Genomic DNA, 10,379 nt, shown 5'->3' on the forward strand with positions numbered 1-10,379 from the left:
CATTAACTCTAAATTTTTTCCTTTTTTTTTTTTTTTTTTTTTTTGTTTTTTCTAGTCTTTCTCCTTGAGATCTAGAAGGTGTTCAAGTTCAAGAAACAGTGCCAAGGGCTATGGTTATAATCTCTATAAATGCCCCATTGACTGTTATCAGTACACAGTGGTTTGTTGTCATGCAGTCAGACTCAGCTTTAGCAAAATTACCCAGGGTAATTCAGGAGCTTTATCCATGTGTGTCTATACAGTAGATCTAGATTTATGAACCTTAGGCACCATCTACCAGGGAAATTGTTTACTGATGTTTCTCTCCATTCACCACCAGTTTCCCTCATGATATAGTTTGGATATCAAACCAAATCTCATGTTGAAATATGATCCCCAGTGTTGGAGTGGGGCCTAGTGGGAGGTGTTTGGGTCATGGGGGCAGATCCCTGGTAAATGGCCTGGTGCCTTCCCCATGGTAATGAGCGTGTTCTTGCTCTAAGAGTTACAAACATAGGCATAGGCAAGGACTTCATGACTAAAACACCAAAAGCATTGGCAACAAAAGCCAGAATAGACAAATGGGACCTAATTAAACTCCAGAGCTTCTGTACAGCAAAAGAAACAATCATTAGAGTGAACTAGCAACCAACAGAATGAGCAAAAATTCTTTCAATCTGCCCATCTGACAAAGGGTTAATATCCAGAATCTACAAAGAACTAAAGCAGATTTACAAGAAAAAAACAAACAAACCTATCCAAAAGTGGGAGAAAGATATGAACAGACTCTTTTCAAAAGAAGACATATATGAGGCCAACAAATATATGAAAAAATTGCTCATCATCACTGATTAATAGAGAAATGCAAATCAAAACCACATTGAGATACCACCTCACATCAGTTAGAATGGCAATCATTAAAAAATCTGGAGACAACAGATGCTGGAGAGGATATGGAGAAATAGGAACACTTTTACACTGTTGGTGGGAGTGTAAACTAGTTCAACAATTGTGGAAGACAGTGTGGCCATTCCTCAAGGACCTAGAAATAGAAATTCCATTTGACCCAGCAATCCCATTACTGTGTATATATCCAAAGGATTATAAATCATTCTACTATAAGGACACATGCACACATATGTTCATAGCAACCCTGTTTACAATAGCAAAGACTTGGAACCAACCCAAATGCCCATCAACAATAGACTGGACAAGGAAAATGTGGCACATATACACCATGGAATACTATGCAGCAATAAAAAATGATCAGTTTGTGTCCTTTGTGGGGACACGGATGAATCTGGAAACCATAATTCTCAGCAAACTGACACAAGAACAGAAAATCAAACACCGTATGTTCTCACTCATGCGGATGTTGAACAGTGAGAACACATGGACACAGGGAGGGGAGCATCACACACTGGAATCTGTTGAGGGGGGCCAAGGGAAGGACATCAGGGCGGGTGGGGAGGTTGGGGAGGGATAACATGGGGAGAAATGCCAGATGTAGGTGATGGGGGGACGGAGGCAGCAAACCACATTGCCATGTGTGTACCTATGCAACAATCCTGCATGATCTGCACATGTACCCGGAATCTAAAGTACAATTAAATTAAAAAAAAAAAAGTTACTGTGAGATCTAATTGTTAAGAAGAGGTGGCACCTCCCTCTTCCTCTTGCCTCCTTGCTTACCATGTGACATGCCTGCTCCTGATTCACCTTCCACCATAATTGGAAGTTTCCTGGGCCTCATCAGAAGCAGATACTGGTGCCATGCTTCTTGTACAGTCTGCAGAACCATAAGCCAAATAAACCTTTTTCTTTATAAATTACCCAGCCTTAGGTATTCCTTTATAGCAAAACAAAATGGACTAACACACCCCACCATTGGCCAGAGGGAAGCCCCTTACCTTCTCTAACACTGCACTTTGACATCTTATGACATAATCCTCTGTGCCCTTGACTTTAATTCTTACCCCAGCATTTTCCACGGTTTCTGGCATATATTGGAACTGAGTTTGCATTTATAGATATATTCAGATGCATAAAATGTTTCTTTCATAGGCCTCTATTACTTTTTGAAAACAAATTGAAAAGACCTAAATTTAGCTTTCCATTTTATGCATTATATATAGAAACAACTGAAAACAATCCTTTCACACTCTAGACATTTATGATCATTTACAAACTACAAACTATAAACTGAGTAAGAAGAAATGCAATGGTTCCTTTTAGTTTGGCAATCCACTCTGCACAAGAAGACTAACTTAATATGACACAAACCAAAGTCTTTGCCAGCATGGGCCTTTTTTCATCCAAATTGTTAGAGTTCACAATAACATATTAATCCAGAAGCATCTACCAATGTAGCAAGAAAGACCGTATAAAGGTGGTGAAAGGTCAGGCTCCAGCTGTGTCCTGACATTGCACATCTACCAAATCTGTGGATGATATAAAGTTAACCATCTTTCCCCCACTGCTTGGAAATCTCACCTTTATCATAGACTAATTCTCCACATGCTTTTGTCTATTTCTGGACTTTGTTTTTGTCCACTGATTTGTCTAATCCCACTAATTATAGTAGCTTGATAATATATTTTAATGTCGTGTAAGGCTAGTCTCTCCTCCTTACTCTTTTTGTTAGGAGTTTTGAGTATTTTTTAAACATTTGCTTTTCTATATGATATTTGGAAATAGCTTACTTAGTTAAAAATATTCCATTGGACTTTTCAGTGGGACTGTGATAAGTTTATGGATGATTTAAGGGAGGATGGAGATCTGTGCAATGCTGAGTCTATCCATACAAGAAGAGGCTGTATCTTTCCGTTTATTCAAAACTTCTTTATGACTCTCAGGAGAAATTTAAAATGTATATATATATTCACACACACACACACACACTTTGAACTTATGTTGTATTATAATTTCTACTTATTTGTCATTTTCCTTGGATAAAGTGTCAGCTCTTTAAGAGCAGCTCTTTATTAGTTACTAAACCCCAACACCATGGGCAGTGCTAGTGTGCAGTCAATGTTGAATAAATAAACTGATGAAATAATTAAAATTAGACGTGATTTTTCTGTGACCATCCCATCTAAATAAATACGAATGTGAGGCAGCATAGAGGATAGGTGCTTGTGTATAATTACCATGCACCAGCTTTCAAGACCAAATCTTGTTCTAGCTCCTCCTAACTCTCACCCCAGAGTTCCCCACCAGATTTGAAAGGCCAAGCCAATCATTAGAAAGACAAGGGACAAAATAAAAATTGTGAAAGTGCTTTAAAGGAGCTCTCCTTGAATATTCCTTTCCTTTAAGGAACAAAAGCAAATTGACTGCCAGTGAAGAGCCCTTTACTCCATAAATTCTTCATAGCAAAGGTGCAGAAACTTGAAACAATGTCCCCAGCGCTCTCCCTTTTGTCTGTGGCAGTAGAATGGGGATTCTGCACTCCAACAGCTCCTTTGGGGAAACATAAACACTTCAAAATTTAAACAAATGAAAGCCAGAAGTGTTGCTGTTCCCAGGACAGGGTGGCTATTGTGAAAAACTTCCCTTCTTTTTTTTTTTTTATTTCTAATTTTTATTATACTTTAAGTTTTGAGGTACACGTGCAGATCGTGCAGGATTTTTACATAGGTATACACATGCCATGGTGGTTTGCTCCATCCATGTCCCCGTCATCTACATTAGGTGTTTCTCCTAGTGTTATCCCTTCCCAATTTCCCCACTCCCTGCTATCCCTTCCCTAAATCCCCTACCCCCAACAGGCCCCAGTGTGTGATGTTCCCCTCCTTGTGTCCATGTGTTCTCATTGTTCAGCTCCCACTTATGAGTGAGAACATGCAGTGTTTGGTTTTCTGTTCTTGTGTCAGTTTGCTGAGAATGATGGTTTCCAGCTTCATCCATGTCCCTGCAAAGTACGTGAATTCATCCTTTTTTCTGGCTGCATAGTATTCTGTGGTGTGTATGTGCCACATTTTCTTTATCTGGTCTATCATTGATGGGCATTTGGATTGGTTCCAAGTCTTTGCTATTGTAAACAGTGCTGCAAAATTGCCCTTCTTAAGCTCTTCTGTTGTCCAGGCTCCTGTATGGAGCAGCCCAGATAATACTTGTGTCTTCCTGGCTATAGTCCATCTCCAGAGAGGCCAGCATGGGGCATAAATGTCCACAAGGGTTCTCTCTACCAATGCAAACTTGAGTCACTGTCTTCAAAAGTGGGGGCTACAGAATAAGAATGAAAATGGACACTTGGTCCTGCAGACGGGAAAAACAAATTGGAATGGAAGGCCACTGCTTCCAACTAAAGCTAAGTTGGAGCAGATACTTTCAAAGGTACTGGGCTGACCCCAGATGCATAATGAAATTTCGTGGCATACTTTATTTTGCATTTTTGCAACCAGGTGTTGATAATTACGTATCTAATTATTCAACCTCTTTATTTTATATATCAAGAAGCTGAGACACAGTGAATGTAAATAACTCATTAATAATTACATAGCTAGTTAGCGACAGAGCTGGGTTAAGAGCTTAGGTGTTCAAGCAAAGAGTCTACTTTTCTTGATTCCATTACATTGCCGTTATTTCCCCAAAACACTTTATATTTGAAAGCATGTTTTAATTAAAATTATTTGCCATTAAATTATATGAAAATAAATCCAGGCTTCCAAGTTTTACTATAAATCTACTTTTTAAAAAAATTAGCACACCTCTAGAATGTTTTTAAAATGTATTTTAGCATACTTTTCCAACTTAAAGTATTTTGTGTCAGAGTTAATAGTAGCTTGATAATAGTAGCTCGATTTGTTCATTCATGATTTAATTAGCCATCTATTCATCATTATTCATTTCAATGTGTCAGATCCTGTGCTAGGCATAAGGACTCCAGCGAGGTAGCAACTGTTGGTCCACACCATTAATATCTTAGAGAAATCTCACTTTATGCCTAGCACATGCATACAGTTTAAAAATTGCAACTTGAAATGTTTTAAAACCACCTGTGAAAGTGTATATTTTTGACACTCTGGATGGGGACAATGCAGCTTTCAACTACATTCATGAAATTTTTGACAAACTTAAGACAGTCTGGCAATTCATTTTGGAAGCTTTTGGTGCCTGGTCCATGGAAGATTTTATTAGAGAATCTAAAGTGATGTCAGATGTTACATGATAAACTTGGCAAAAACTTTGCTTTGGTTTGCATTCTCCTATTATAAACACTGAAGTTCAGAATGAATACAAATATAAACAGCGAGTTCCATATCACATTTCATGTAGGCATTTGAGATTTGTTCATTCATGATTTAATTAGTTATTTATTCATTTCAATGTGTCAAATTCTGTGCTAGGCATAAGGAATCAGTGGTAAATAAAATAGAAATGGTCCCTACCTTCAAAAAGTTTACAGTACAGTAAACTTCAGAAATTGTTACAAAAACTGGATTGCAATGAGGCTTGGGAATGTGTAACAAAGGAATGAGTAGAATTTAAGATTTGAAGGATGAACAAGAATTGGAGGAGAGGCCAGGCACGGTGGCTCATGCCTGTAATCCCAAAACTTTGGGAGGCCAAGGCAGGAGGATTGATTGAGACCAGGAGTTTCAGACCAGCATGGCCAATATGATGAAACTCTGTCTCTACTAAAAATACAAAAATTAGCTGGGAGTGTTGGTGGGCACCTGTAATCCCAGCTACTGGGGGGGCTGAGGCAGGAGAATCACTTGAACCCAGGAGATAGAGGTTGCGGTGAGCCGAGGTCCACCATTGCACTCCAGCCTGGGTAACAAGCTAAACTCTGTCTCAAAAAGAAAGAAAGAGAGAGAGAGAGAGAGAGAGAGAGAGAGAGAGAGAGAAGTAGGGGAAGAGAGAAAGCAGACAGAAGAAAGAGCGAAGGAGTAGGAAGAGTAAAAAGTGTGTTTTTCTATCTCTCTATTTAAAGGCCCCTCTGTTACCTTCTACTGTGGACAATAGCCAAAATGTCCTTCACTGCTTGAAACCAACACAGAACTGTCCTTCCACGCCACCTTTTTGCTTCCTACAGGAATCATGCTAACCCTTTCTCCATGCTGACAGCTGAGTTAATTTCATCACATGTGGCCTCTTAAAGAGTTTCTACATTCTTCTTTTCTTCTTCTTCTTCCTCCTCCTCCTTTTCTTTCTCTCTGTTCTTATAATACAAATAACCAAGTAATGTATTAAAATGATTAAAAAAAATCCAAATTGCATAAAATAGTCTTTTTTCCATCCATCACCTCTCACACTTTCTCTGAAGTAATCCTTTCCCCTTCAGCTTTTAAAAAAATATTTGAAATACAAAAAATAAAAATATATAAATAATTAAAATATGTATCACCCACATAAAAGAATATATATAATGCAAAATCATGCTGTGAAGCACATCAACGAAACAAAACAAACACCCATGAAACCCACCAACCAAACCAAGAAATGGAATTCTTATCACATCTCTCTCCCCCATCCAGAGGCAATCATAATTCTCAGTTTTGTGTCCATTATTCTCGTTTTTCTATGTTGATATAAATCCATACAGAATATATTTTTTTAGTTTTCACTGTTTTTGAGATTTATAAATGGTATCATACTTCATGCTATCTTCTGCTACTTGCTTTTGTCATTCAATATTATATTTCTAAACTTTATGTATGTTGACGTGTACTTTTACCTTATTCAATTTCACTGCTGTATAGTATATTCCCACCATGAGAATATATCATTTTTAAATTTATTTGCCTTCCTATTAATGAAAATGTGGTTCCCTCTTTGTCTGCCCACCCATCCATCTACTATCTATCTATCCTTATGAATAAGGCTGCTATGAATGTTCTTGTATTCTTGCATATTTTGTCTGTATCATATATCTAGGGTATATGTACTTTTTTTCTAGGGCATATACCCAGAATTAGAACTGGGTCATAACATACTTGTCTACTCAGTTTTCTAAAAATAATGCCATCTTTCAAAATGTTTTTGAATTGTTAAACTCATTCACATTGTTCCAATTCCTCACCAACACTAGGTTTTGCCAAATTTTTATTTTTGTGAACTTTTCAAAAAAAGTTTATATTATTATAAAATAATATCTCATTGTGTTATTGATGTGTATTTTCCAAATTGCAAATAAAAATGAGCAGTTTGATGTGTTTATTCAACATTTCTGGGTTTTTTAAATAAAGTTATTGCTGTCATCGTTTGCCTATTTTTCTATTTAACTATTTGGTCTATTATTGGCTTTTTAGAAAGTTCTTATATAATCCAGCTACTATTTATGCTCTATCCCTTCTTCTTCTTCTTTTTTTTTTTTAACAAATGTGCCGCAAATAGCTTCCCTCCCTTCCCCCCTCAGTGGCTTGTATTTTCACTATCTTCATGATTTAAATAAGCAGTATTTAATTTTAATGAGGTCTAATTTAGAAATCTTTTCCTAATTTTTGTGATTAGGGCTTTTCTGTATTTCAAAACAGATCTTTCTGGTTCCCCAAGGTTATAAAGGTAGTATGTATTTTATCCCACAAACATCAAAGTTTTGACTTTTATATTTAACTCATTAACCCAGTTGAAATTTTTTTTTTGTGCATGACCTAAAATAGAAATTCAGTTTCCTAGTGGCAAACTAATTGACCAACACCATTTATTGAATATTTTCTTCATTTTTCCACTGACCTGTGATATCACATCTAGTTTCCATGTAGATGTGAGGCTGTATCTGAGCCCTTTATTCAGTAGCATTAATCATTTTTTCTATAGACTTAATTACTATAATTTTATTATAAGTCCTGATATATGGTAGGGAAACTCTCCCCACATTTTTTCCCAGGAGTCTCTTGACTATTCTGCACAAATCTTACGATCAGCTTGTTAGGTTCCTCAAATAATTTTGTTGGAGCTTTGATTGAGATTGCTTTGAACTTATAAATCAACTTAGAAAGAACTGACGTCTTTACGATCTTGAACTCTTTCTATCCGTATTATATATTTTTCAGTTTATTTAGGTCTGGTATATTTTTAATTACTTGCTCAATTTCTTTTTATTGAAAATGGTGCAGCATTTGTAAATACTAGGCTTTCTAATTAGTGTTACTATGTTATAAAAAAGACATTTAAAATATTTGATCTTGTATCTAGCCTATGTAAATGTTCTTATTAGTTCCAATATTTTGTAGATTCTGCTGAGTTTTCTACATACAGAATTTATAACATCTGTAAATGAGGGTTTTATTTCTACCATTTCAATCTTTTAAACTTTCATTTCTTCATCTTGTACTACAGCTCTGTTTAGATCAAAGTTGAATGTTGAGTTGAAATAGTAATAATTAGCTTCCTTGTCTTGTTTCTAATTTTAAAGATATTTTAAATACTTTGCCATCATGAAAAATGTTCACTGTAGGTTTTGGTAGAGACTCCTTATAAGGGCGGCTATGTAAAATAAAGGAAATATTCTTATAATCATGTTTTACAGTTTTTTTTTTCTCCTCTAGACATGATTAGGCATTGACTATTTTATACGCTGTAATGAGAATGATTTCAATAATACAATATCTGTATTAAATCAGTTGCACATTGTATAGGATAAGTTCAGTTGGTTCAGGATGTATTTGTTTGGTGAAGAATTTTTGCATCTGGGTTTATGAGATGAGTGAATGGATTTCCTTTCACATACTGACCTCACTTAGTTTCTTATCAGAAGTCTACTAGCTTAATCAGGCAAATCAAGCAATAATCTCTCTTTGCTTTTCCCTAGGATAATTATTATAAAATTGAAATAACCTGTTATATTTAAAAGCATGGTGCAACTCACCTCAAAAAAATATCTGAACGTGATGTTTTCTGTGTGCAAAAAAAACCTACCTTAATAATTCATGCATGTTAATAATTACAGGACATTTGACACTTTCTCTTCTCCTCATGTCAGCTTGTCGGCTACCTTTTTTGAAGATGTCTACTGCTACATCCAAGTTTTCAAATATATTAACATCAAATTATTCTCTTATTTTTATTGAAATCTTTCCTCCTATCTATAGTTACATCCCCTCCATTCAGCCCTAATATTACTTATTTGTACCTTTCTCTTTTTTATTGAACAATTTTACCAGAGATTTGTCAATTTTATTTGTCTTTCCAAAGAACCAACTTTTGGCTTTTTCGAGTCTTGTTTTCACTGATTTTTGTCTTACTTTTACTTTCTTCCACTTGGAAGTGGAGGAGATGTGTCACCGTTTTTGTTAAATTGGATGCTTACACCTTCAATTCTCAGTCTTTCTTTCCTTCTCATATAATCACATATGACTATAACTTATAGAAAATATCCTTTTCTCTCTAAAACTACCTTTTCTGGAAGCCAGATATTATATGTGTCTTCTATTTTCACAGTTTTATTCTGCTTTAAGGAAAATGTTGTATGGAACATTTTGAACTTATAAAATGTAGATAGAATAACGTAATCCTTCACAGGTCTTCCAAAAAATTATCAATTTTTGTCTCAACTATAGCTTTCCTACTGCCTCTCTGCCTCAAATATTTTGGAGCAAATCCCAGACATTTTATTTCATGAATATTTGGGTATATTTCTCTAAAGTATCAGGATTTTAAAAAATATACGACTTCATAGCCGGGCATGGTGGCTCATACCTGTAATCCCAGTACTTTGAGAGGTTGAAGCCAGTGGATCGTTTGAGGTCAGGAGTTCGAGACCAACCTGGCCAACATGGTGAAAGTCTGTCTCTACTAAAAATACAAAAATTAGCTGGGTGTGGTGGTGCAGGCCTCTAGTCCCAACTACTTGGGAGGCTGAGGCAGGAGAATCGCTTGAACCCTGGAGACAGAGGTTGGAGTGAGCTGACATCATGCCACTGCACTCCAGCCTGGGTGACAGAGGGAGCCTCTCTCTAAGAAAATAAAAAATAATAAATAATAAAAATATATGACTTCAATACCATTATCATACCCAAAATATTACAATAATTCTTTAATAGCATTAATTGTCCAGTAAGTATCTAGCTTTTCTGATTGTCTTATAACTTATTTTCAAAGTTTGTTTACTCAAGCCAGTATGCAATTAAGTCCATATATTGTAATTGATGATATATCTTTAAGGCACTTCATTTTTTAAAGTTTTCCCTCCCTCTGGTTTTTCCCCTCTCCTTGCAATTTATCTGGAGAAACTGAATGGCTTGTCTGGTAGAATTTTCTACAATCTGGATTTTGCTGACTGGTCACCAAGGTGGTGTGTGTTCTTTGTTGTTTATTAAGTTGATATTTGGAGCTGGGGGTTTGACCATACTCTATGTTGATTTTATGGCGAGACTACTTCATAGGCAGCAGTGTGTGCTTTCTTTAGGAGGCCCATAATGCCTGGTCTCTCTTTTTTTTTTTTTTTTTTT

The sequence above is a fragment of the Cebus imitator genome, unplaced genomic scaffold (genome assembly GCF_001604975.1).
Source record: "Cebus imitator isolate Cc_AM_T3 unplaced genomic scaffold, Cebus_imitator-1.0 Scaffold158, whole genome shotgun sequence".
In the NCBI taxonomy this organism is placed as follows: domain Eukaryota; kingdom Metazoa; phylum Chordata; class Mammalia; order Primates; family Cebidae; genus Cebus; species Cebus imitator.